The following is an 11786-nucleotide window of genomic DNA, read 5'->3' as shown; positions in this document are numbered from 1 at the left end:
AACATCTATTATTAGAAAATAATTTTTTGTACTTTTTTAGTGAAAATTAGGATTATAAATTATTCGAAAACGTGATTTTAAGTTATTTGTTGAAAATACCATTACGTTTTTTCACATAAGTTGAAGCTTTCTTTCGGTTGAGATGACTAAGTTTATGAGCATACAATTTGATAGTGTCCTCGTAACCGATTTCTTTGACTACTTGATAATACAATAAGAGAGAAGAATATCATTTTAATGGGTCAGGCTACTACCAAGTTCGAATAGTACAAGGGGACGAACCGAAGGCTACCTAGAGGGATACCCACGCACACACATATATGCTCACAAAGTGCTTTGCCTATAATTTTAAATTTTGGCAAATCTCATAAATCTTCTGGCCCATTAGTACTCACTTCCTCCTTAAGCCCACGGCCCATGACTAGTATTCTCTCTTCTCTAATTTTCAAAAAACAATTACCACATTATTTGTCTTTTAAATTAACAATTACAACATAGTTTTGAACTTACATATAAATTTGACCACATTATCCAGATTAATATAAAATATAGATATCTATTATCTATTCATGTCCACCATGTGTCAAGCAAACATAATTAGTCTACCATGTATTAAGTAAATATGATTTCTCAGTGGCTATGTAACAACACATCCTACTTGTTATAACAAACACACTATACGTAATTTTGGATGGAAAGAATAATTTCACTAAGAGAGAAAGGAAGTCTAATCTAGGGTAAGACATAATGAATAGGCTAATTAAGGAAAGGGAGTTGAGCATTTGGGCTAACCCAATCTTCTCCACCCAAAGAACCCAAGAGAAGGTAGTTGCACATTTGGGCTAACCCACCCTTCTCCACCTAACGAACCCAACTAACATATGGATGGCTAGTCGGGTCTTCAGGTCAACTCATCCTTGGCTACTAAAGTTGAGACCGGATTTATCCAACATGCTCCTATATGACAAAATCGCATATTAACTTTACAACTTATACTAATTTTTATAACTCCAATTTACTCTCAAACATTTTAACTTTCACACATAGTGTATTTAGTATACTCCATATGGGTATATACATTTTCTTTTTATAAATCACATTTTTCTCTCTACAAACAAATTTAATACTGATGTTAAGTGAAAGTCGTGTATCTTTTTCTTACCTAAATTTTAACATCAACACATATATAATTTGAATTAGTTGATAGAAAGATATTTAAATATGCAAGATAATATTTATAAAAGCATTATTATGATTCAATTATTATCAATTATGTTTTGAAATAATCTCTTTTTCAATCACGATTTGAGACATAATTGAGTAATAGAAATTTTCACAAAAAATAAAAACAACCTTTTAATATAGATTGTGATGGTTAGACATTTACCATACAATATCTTCATTTGGTGGTTAAATTACTTTATTCTCAAGCTTTTTCAAAATGTCTATTTTAACATATATCTTTTTTTAAAAACAACAATTTTTTAGATATTACCGTCAAATACACTTGTAATGATTTAATAAATGAATAGTATGACTTTTGAATACGCCTGTTTAATCGGTAGATGTGAAAGTTTATTAAAGTCAATAATGGGCAAGAACAATTTATTATGTGATTAAATAATGATTATTTTGAATAAAATTTTGATAGGATCATAAAATTGAAAAAGTTGAAACAAATTTGGAAGGAACTATAAAATGAAAAGAAAAGAAAGAAAAGGTAAAAAGAAACAAAAACTTTGGTGGATACTAAGCAGAGGTAAGACAAATGAGAAACCAACAAAAACAAATAGAAAACTCAATGCCCCTTTTTTTCTTTCTTTTCCTTTTTACCATTTTAAAGTGAACTTTGTTTTTATGACAAATCAAAGTTAAAAAGTCATTTTTATATTATAGTTTTTTCATGAAGAAAAAAAGGTGAGAAATTGAGGCTGACTTGAGCAAAATAAATGCACATGGCAAAGGGGGACAATCCTCACATGATACAAACATGGTTTCTTCTCATTTGCTTCCCAAATTCATAGCATTTTCTGTTTGTTTCCTCACAAAAATTTCAACCTTTCTCATTTCTCATTGCCCCTTTTTTCCTATCCTCTCAAATCATACAATAATTCCATCACATTTATCAATAATTCATCGTAATATTTATTACACTATGTTTGTTCGTTTTAATTGAATTAGTATATATCTTAGTAAGGTATAATTTTTACGTAAAAGAAAAAAGAAGAAGAATATGATATGTGAATTGTCGTTATAATTATTGATAATGTGTTTTTCTTCTAATGCTATGAGTCACTTTCGATATAATATATCCATTTTTCACTTTTGAAGAATGAGAATAGTTGAATAGCATATATCCTTTTGTTTGGATAATTGACCTCTTTTGCCCTTGACCTTGAAGTTGGAGATGAATGAGTACAAAAATACATATAATTTGAATGGGGAAAGAATTTGGGTTTGATGGTAATTTTAGCCCCAAAAATTGTGCCCTTCATGTAACCAAAAGTGCCCAACAAAATTGACCCACATAGCATGTTCTTTTTCTTTGCTTTCTTTTGCTATCACAGAAAATAGTTCAATACAGTTGTGGCTTATGATTTGCTATTAATTCAGCTACCTACAAACTATGCATGAAATAACTAAGCAATAAATTATTCTAGCCACAAAAAAGGAAAAAATAAATTTAAAAAAAAATAAAAGGAATTTTATTGTTTGCCTACCTTGTAGGATTCAAGTGGGGTTTCAATTAAAACACCCAAATTATAACATTTTGTATCATCCATTGTATATAGTTCAATGGATATGAATTAATTGGTACTACTTCACTTCTTATATTGTAAAAAAATGTAGTAATTAATTAATTAACTTTGATTGGATTATTATTTCAATTTAATTAATTTCTCCATAGATTTGTTTCCTTAATTTTCTTATCTTAATTAGCAAACAAAAACTTTGGGCACAAAGATAACATGTTAGTTTTGTGACATGATTTAACCTATCATCCCTAATAAAAAATTGACCTTTCAAAGCCAGCCTACGAATCAAGTGTCTTTCTTAATTACCTTTAGACAACACACAATTATTAGTGCCTTTTTATAGTTGTGATCTATCCATTTATATTTTATTTGGTAATGTGCAACATATTATACATTAACAGGTAAGTTATTAGTTTGGGTAAATAATTATGAAACTTAACTAAGTGGTAATTGGTATGGCTTCCATTCTAAAAATGAGAGAGATTTTAATCCTTTAATTTCTTGTTCTTATTCTCTAGTTGTTGTATAAAAAAAATTGATATTCACTTCTTTTAAATTTTAACGATGTCTGCCACAAAATTCTTTAGAAAACAATACATTCATTGTCATAGAGAAACTTAAATTTAGAGAAATTTTGATTGAAAGGATAAACAACTTTGATGATTATTGATTATGTTTTTTTAGATTAAACCTCTGATCTTTAGGATGAAAAGTCATATCAATTATCGTTGAATTAAGTTCAATTTGACCAAAATTATTGTGATAATTGATTATAATTAGTGGTGGTTGTATTGTGTATGATTTCGTTTTTTGTTGTTGGTCTTGAAACTGTGGAACAAAACCGTACGAGCCTAGCTAAAAGAGATGTTAGCAATAACATTTTGAAAACAAATGCAATGTTACTTAATAGTTACACGAGGAGCTACAAAACAATAACAATTATAGCAAAAATTATATAAAACAAAAATTGAATATCTCACTAATAGGAGGCTTTAGGAAACAATCATATATATATATGTTTAACTAATATCGTGACTTATATCTTTTTCAAGATTTTTGGTTTACGATTGTTTATATTTTGTTGTTTAAATTTGGATAGCCCAAATATAAATGTATACAAACAATCTTCAAAATATACATTTATATTTAGTTATATTCAATATCCTAACTATTTTTTTTCACAATCTTGAACAACCAAATAACCGTTTGAAAAAATTAAAAAATATTTTATATTTATACACAATCTTAAATCGAAAAAGACAGTACCAAAAACTGCAGAAGAAAAAAAGATGAAAAGAAAAGACAAACAAAAAATAGTCGATTTCATAAATTTTTTATTTTATTATACGAAACATAAATATTTTGATATTGAATTATATTTATAAAAATTAACATAACCTCCAAAATTCATCATTCTTTCTCTCATTTGAACGAGATTTTACACAAATAAAATAAATAAACACACAACTTATAAAGAAACAAATGATGGGAGGAAGTTATTAGCATTTACAAACAAATACTTTTTATGCGAAAATTGTCCTTTTATGAATACCAAAAAGAAATAATCGTTGAGGTGAGATTTTGGTCAAAAGTTTATGTTAACTTTTTAGCGAGGCAAACTATTTAGAAGGAATTGATGTAATCTATAAAAACGATAACTCACACAAATATAGTGCTATGTGCAACAACGCTCCCATACTTGAGTTAATGTTTAGATTGTAATATGTCAAGTTGAGCTAGGACGTAATCCATTCTTCACTATTTCATGATCAAAACACACACACGCCTAACTTAGTAGTGGCATTGGTTGAACTTTTCTTGTGTGTTTGGTGCCTCTTCTCAATATGACTTTCAATGTTTTTATTATTGGACTTATGGTTTATTTGGCCTATGTCCATTAAGAGGTCAATAGACTCCATACTTCACTCACACCAATATATTGATCATATTAAATTTTACGAGTAACAAGAGTTAAAATTCTAATTCAACCCATAATTTCCATGTAGTTTTAGATATGGATGAACAAAAATGGCCTTGTAGACATCACGTGGGGATGACCCCCAAGCTCATCTCTTAATCTTCCTTTTGAAAAATAATTTGTGGCTCAAAAGCACATAAGAACTTTGACATTATTATTGTTTTTTTTTTTTATTACTTCAAAATGGCTTTGCATGTGATGTGGACAAAATTTTAGGGTACATTTATAAGATCACATTTCAAATAATATAGGTTGAGTTTTCTTTTGCTACACACCAATTAATTAGGGTAAGGTTTAATTGGATAATGTGCATTATTATGAGGATTTGTAGTTTCTAATTAATCATTGAATCTTACAAACACAGCCATCATCTCAACAAACATCATTCATGCACAAGGGCCCTAATTCTCACACCCCCATTGTTTTTATATTATTGGTTTCATATTTTCTTTTTCTTCTTCTTCTTTTCAATTTTTTTGTTCATATCATTGTAATTCTATCCTTTGCTCCCTCTTCTCTTATTGTTTTTTAGAGATAGGAATGGGAGAATGGTTTTAGAGTGAGAGAGAGAGAGGAAAAAAAGTATATATATCCATTAATTTGATTTATTTTTATTTTTTGTAAAATAATCGAAAAAGTTGTAAATTTGGCATAGACTAAGTAGTGTACGTGAGCTTTCAAAATTTTAAAGTTGCTTTTATACCATATATGAAGCAAATCATAGATAATTCATAATTTATATCAATTCTTTCTTTATGTTCATTAGTGTTTACACCACTATTATATGATTTTTAATTTTTGTTAAGATGGTTAAATAAACATAATTAACTTGTAAGGTTTTGAACCATCACAATTAAATTGAATGTTAAACTTTTCTATCCAAGTTTAAAAAAGAAATGGTCTCGATGCATTCATTCTTATTTTCTTCCTTCTGAATAATTGCTCTATGAAATGTGGGGGTTTTTTTTCATTCCTTACCCACAAGGTATTGTTCCCGAAAACCCTTTTTAATGATAAAAAAATTTGTCCCATTGAGATGTTCATTTAAGAAAAGAAAATCAGTGAGAAGGAGAGAAATTAAAAATTATTTTTCTTTAAAAAAAATTGGCTAAGAATTCTTATTCAACTCTAACTAAAATAAATGAAAATCATAACAAAAAATATTAATGGAATTGCTTTTTTTAGAGTAGAATCGGAGTTATGACTGATAATTTTTAAATTTAAAAAATTTGCAATAAACTAGTTATAGATGATCAATTAATTAAGTTTTATATTTTTAATAATGTAAAAGGAAAAAATATATATCTTTAATTATCCTCAAATGAGATATAATGTCATATTCCACTGTTCAAGAAATTTTTGTCCAGCAACAACAATTACTTAAAATTAATGAATGTTACATCACCATAACCACAAAGAAATTTCACTAAATCACAATCAATGGAGTTGTTAATTTGAATTTGTTGTGTTTTTCTTTCTTTAATCAAGCATGAGTGGTTCAACTGATTTTTTTTTTCTCACTTTGATATGAACCATCCAACTACCATGCTGATTCCCCAAGAAACCAATAGGGTTATTATCATAACCCAATTTCCTATCTTAATTCTTTTGTTTTCATTATAATTTAAAGCCATTGAAAGTTTGACAACAAATAATTATAACAAAAGAACAGCAATCACATTGCCAAATAGTGGTTAATACTTAATTACCTATATTATTCTATTTTAACTTTGGTTGTTTGTTATTAAATCTTTGTTAACACTTTTTATTCTAATACTCGGATAGTTAATAAAATCTTAATTTTAATCGTAAACCCTTTATTAAATTTTGTATATGTATGGTTGTTAAAAATTATTTTAGAATTTGTTATATTTTTTAAATAATTATTATTTATTAAAGTTAATAGATTAAATTGTTATTTATACCAAAGTTGATTAACCAAAAGTATTTTTTAAAAAATATGGGATGAAAAGTCAAATCATTGACTTTTTATGGATGGTAATTGACGTTTTTTTACTTAATTATATACTCGAAAGTTCGGTCAATAATTTGGTAATCAAATGAAGTTAATAATCTAATATGACATATATATATATATATATATTATTATTATTATTATTATTATTATTATTATTATTATGTATATGATTAGAGTTAATGCTTTGGATGATTTTAGGCAGGATTAAGAAGTTAGATGAAAATTGAAAAATCAAGAAACTATGGGTAAGAAATTTAAATCCAAAACTTAAAATAGCTAACAAAAAGTGAATTAATTGGTTGTTCATGGAAAATGAAAAGATGAAAAAAGGAAACAAAGATTATTCATAAGAAAAGAAAAATGAAAACAATGAATTGATATTAAAGAAAGAGGCAAAAGGAGAAGGCCAGCTATTGGGTTGAGTACACCAACCATTAATTAGGAGAAGCACCAAATTTTTATATTTATAACCATAGAGCTTAATTAAATTTGTATTTATTTATTTTTAAAAAGTAAGTGGTTATAATAATATTCTATTTTTTAAAAAAGAAAAGAAAAGAAAAGAAAATTAAAGTGGTTATAATGTATTTGCAAAGTTTGGTAATATAAGTGGAATTATATCATTCCAACCAACCCAATAATAACTCAATAAAATCCCTTCCTAATTATTATTCAACTTTTGATTCATCACTAAATAGTTGTTAACAAATTAATATTAAGAACCTTCTTTTATTCATCAATCATTACTCAATTTCATATTCACTCTCACAACCCCAACTTATAATTAGATAAATTTTTTAAACTATCTATAAATATAATAAAAAGTATCACTATATCAGGATAAAACTATTTTAGACACTAGTGGTAAATATATCTTTTATAAATTTTGCTATATTTTAAAATAGTCCTTAAAAATTTATAGTCTATTTATAATTGTGTGTATTAAAAATACACATTAGATATATAAAAATATTTATAAAATACAACAAAATTTTAGATTCTATTAATGGTAGATAACTTCTAATAACGTAGAAAACGTTTATAGAATATAAAATTTTGTTATATTTTGTAAATATTTGTAAGAGTGTTATTATTTACCATCATTCTACTAAAAATAATAATAGTGATGGATGAAGAAATAAACAATCCAATCATTAAAAGTTGACTCTTTAATTACTCATTTTGTTTGGAGGGTTTTTGTTTTGTTCTTCACATAGAGATAATGTGGAAAAGAAAGGGTAAAAAATGAAAATAATGGAAATGGAATCAAGGTTTGACCATTATTTTTCAACTATTTAATTATTACTCAAAATGATAAAACCTCTAGATTACTTTTGATTATCTCTTAAATGAAATTAATTAAGTTTGAAAAATATTTGTCTTATTAACAATGTCACATCAATTTAATTAGTTTCATTATTTCCCTAACTTTGTAAAATTTTAAAATAATTATGTAATTATAATTAAGTTGCTAGGTAACAAATATATGATGATGAGATGGACGGCAAATTAAAAGTGAACAAATAAAAAGTCGATAGATTTTATTATTTAAATAATTGAAACTCTATATGTGTTTATGTATTGAAAATTAAAAGTATTAATTAAAACCATAAGGAATAATAATGTTTATAGCTCAAAACAAAATACAATCACATGATTTAATCTTGCTTTATATATTTAATTGCCTTTTGTAGGTTTCCAATGCTATACGTCATTTTAAAAATTATATATTTCAATTGGTGAAAGAGAGATTATATATTAGAAAAAAACTATTTAATTTTTCCATTTTTCGATTTACTAATGGGTTGAGTTACAATGAATGTGTATAATTTTATATTGTTAATATTATAAAACTAATGATGATCATAATAATTTTGCCCATTTCATTATATATTTATTTCTAAGGATAAGTTACAATTGATTATTTGCCTAATTAGTTTACAAATCATGTTCATATCTAATGGAAATGGTTTTTAATACTAGTGATTTGCAAAATCTCATACTTCTAAAATTTAATTTCCAATTATCACTCTAAATAGTTGATACAAATAATTCATTTTTTAGAAAAGAAAAAAAAAACAGCAATTTATATAATTTATTTATAAATTTTTATGATCAAACGTCTGAAACAAAATAACTGGGTGTTAATTAAAACATAAATTTTTTGTAAATTTTAATTTTAAAATTAATGTAGTGATCGATATATACACACGTATAAATTTGTATTATTATATTTATTACAACTACGAGAATTAACGCATATTAAGAGTTAATTTATAGAAGTTTGATATAATTTATAAAGAAGGTAATTCCGTATAAAATGAAAAAGAAAAAATCATTTTACTTCTATTTGATTTAAATTTTGAATTCAGTTGGCTTTAAAAAAAACAAGTGCACCAAACTTTTGTTTTAAGACATAAAAACAAAAAATGAAACCATTCTTCCAAGTAAAAAAATATTATGAAATTATTTATTGAATATGAACTAAGAAAATTATTTATAAACCATTAACATATAATTAAACAAATGAAGAATAATTATATAACGTCAAGTTAAAATTTTTATTTTGAAACGATAAATTAAATTTTATTTTTTTATGGTTGGTCAAACAAATTGTTTATATGTTATAAGAGCATGTGGATGTAGTTCGATCCGTTCTAGATGACTAAATCGAATAAAAAAAAGAGTAGATCACTATCATTATTTTGTGTTATGCCTATTGATAAATATTAAAAATATGTGTAAACTTCTTTGGTATACTTTCACTTGTTTGGCGTATGATTGGTATCGAGATGAATGATATTAATTTAATTTTAAGCCTCCTTCAATTATTATTATTTATATTTAATTATATTTTGAGAGGAGCTAGCTCTTGCAATATTAATAAATTAATGAGTAATGAAATAGTTGAGGAAGATCACCTAAATTCCATTTTTGAACAACAATAATAATAAAAAAGAATTATTTAAGTCTAATATAAGATGATGTCATGCGTGTGTGATATATCTATTAAAAAATTAGAAAAAATATTAGAGGAAATTTCGAAAAAGATAAATCAACTAAATAATAATATGATAAATCAAAATGAAAAATACTATTTTTGTAAAATCTAATTTGAACTCCCTAGGGTGCATCTAACTTTTTTTTTGTTTTGTTATATTTGATAAATAATTTCCTCTTTTGCTATTCAAAGTAATTCCCCTAATGTGAAATTTATTGATTAATTTTGTTAATGATGATAAATTAACAAAAAAATAATTTTATTTGAATTGGGTAATAGAAATAACAACCACTAAACCAATGGACATTGAATATAAATTATACTAAACCATAATCATCCACTTAAAATTTTAAAATCATAAAAACTCACCCAAACCATAAAGTTAAAATTATAGATTTTAGATGATTTATTTACTCCATATATTTTCAAATTTACAACAAAAAAAAAAATCGTTTTGGTAATTTTTTTCTCTCAAATCAATTAATACATTAGAAATTGATGTGATTATTTGTATATTTATTAAATAAAATAGTTTGAATTTCTATTCAAATCTAAAACACACAAAAAAAATTTTAAGCTATTTTTTAGTTTTAAAATTATGACATGATTTTTAAGTCAATGGTAAAATGTCAATAGCAAACAAAAAAAATTAAAAATGAAAGTAATGTTTATCAAGTTAACTTTGAAAAACTAAAGTTAAAAACAAAATAATTACAAAGTAGACTTAAACATTTAAAACTTCCAAAATTTACAGATTTGAAAACTCAAATTTATATCCAATAAAATAAAAAATATTTTAAAATTTAGATTTATCAAAGGTTTATTAGATAGAAAATTGAAAAATATAAAATCAAAGGTTTAAGGATTTAAAAGATATTTCTTAAAGTTGAGGTACCAAATAGGAAATGTAGGCAAAGTTAGAAGTTAGGAACTTAAATTTGAAAGATGGAAAACAAAAATGTATTTATTTTTTAAGAAATAGATGTTGTATATAAAGATAATGTAATAATTAGATAGATGAATGGAAGAAGCAAGCAATGAAGTCCACAAATGGCAACTATTTCAAATAGAACAACAACACATGGCTTCCAAATAGAAGAAAATTAGAAGTCCTTTTCAAAATAAAATCAATTTCTTCTATGGGTTTGGTTTAATGCTTCAAACTTTGGGAACTTTTATTTTGGACTTAGTCACCAATCAAATGAATTTTGCACTAACTAAAGTATTATTTCCCATCACTTTCAAAACCCCTTCATAAATCATATATTATTATTTAACTAACAACTATTTTTAAATTATTATAGTATATTTGTAGCAGCCCATTTGAACATATTATATATATATATATCATATATGTGCAGTTGATATGGAAAATTTGTTTTAAGCTGAAAATACGTATACCGATAACAAATAATAACATTTTGTTATATTTTAAAATATTTTGGTCCATATTGTTTTATTTAAAACTAAATTCACTAAATTCATAATAATTATAGTATTTTTTTTTCTATTTTAATCTTTAATTTGATCGAGTGTGGACCCAAGTTACCATTATATGAGGAATTGAAAGGGAGAGTGGAGGGGGAAATAGTGGGATTAGTTTTTATGGGGTGCCTTGTGAAAGTCTAACAAATGAGTAAAATATAAGTTGAAGTGATCTTGTTGATTAAGGGGTCAACGAATATGGTTGATAGGTTTAGAAGAGGGGCTCCTTTTCCTCCTCGTGATCGTGGAGTTTGATTACAATGAAGTCATCTTTGTTTGTTATAGTTATAATTCTAATTTGTCCGAACTTACCGTATGTGGTTGAGGTTGTATCTTTGACTACTTTAACTCATGTATTGAGTCTAATTGTTATACTTGTAACCATACTTATTGTTTTTGTCCGTATATACTTATTTAGAAAATTAATTATTTCAACTAATAATTCCAACACTAAACATTTGTTGTCATAAATTTAAGACTTTTGCTGGGAAAGTAATGAAAAAAAAATACACACTTAATGTTTATACAATACTATTTGCCAAAAGAGAATTATAGTTCTTAAAAAAATTATGTGGTCTGAGTCTTGAA

Source organism: Cucumis sativus, chromosome 3 (assembly GCF_000004075.3).
Source record: "Cucumis sativus cultivar 9930 chromosome 3, Cucumber_9930_V3, whole genome shotgun sequence".
Lineage (NCBI taxonomy): Eukaryota > Viridiplantae > Streptophyta > Magnoliopsida > Cucurbitales > Cucurbitaceae > Cucumis > Cucumis sativus.
This window is presented reverse-complemented; position numbering follows the sequence as displayed.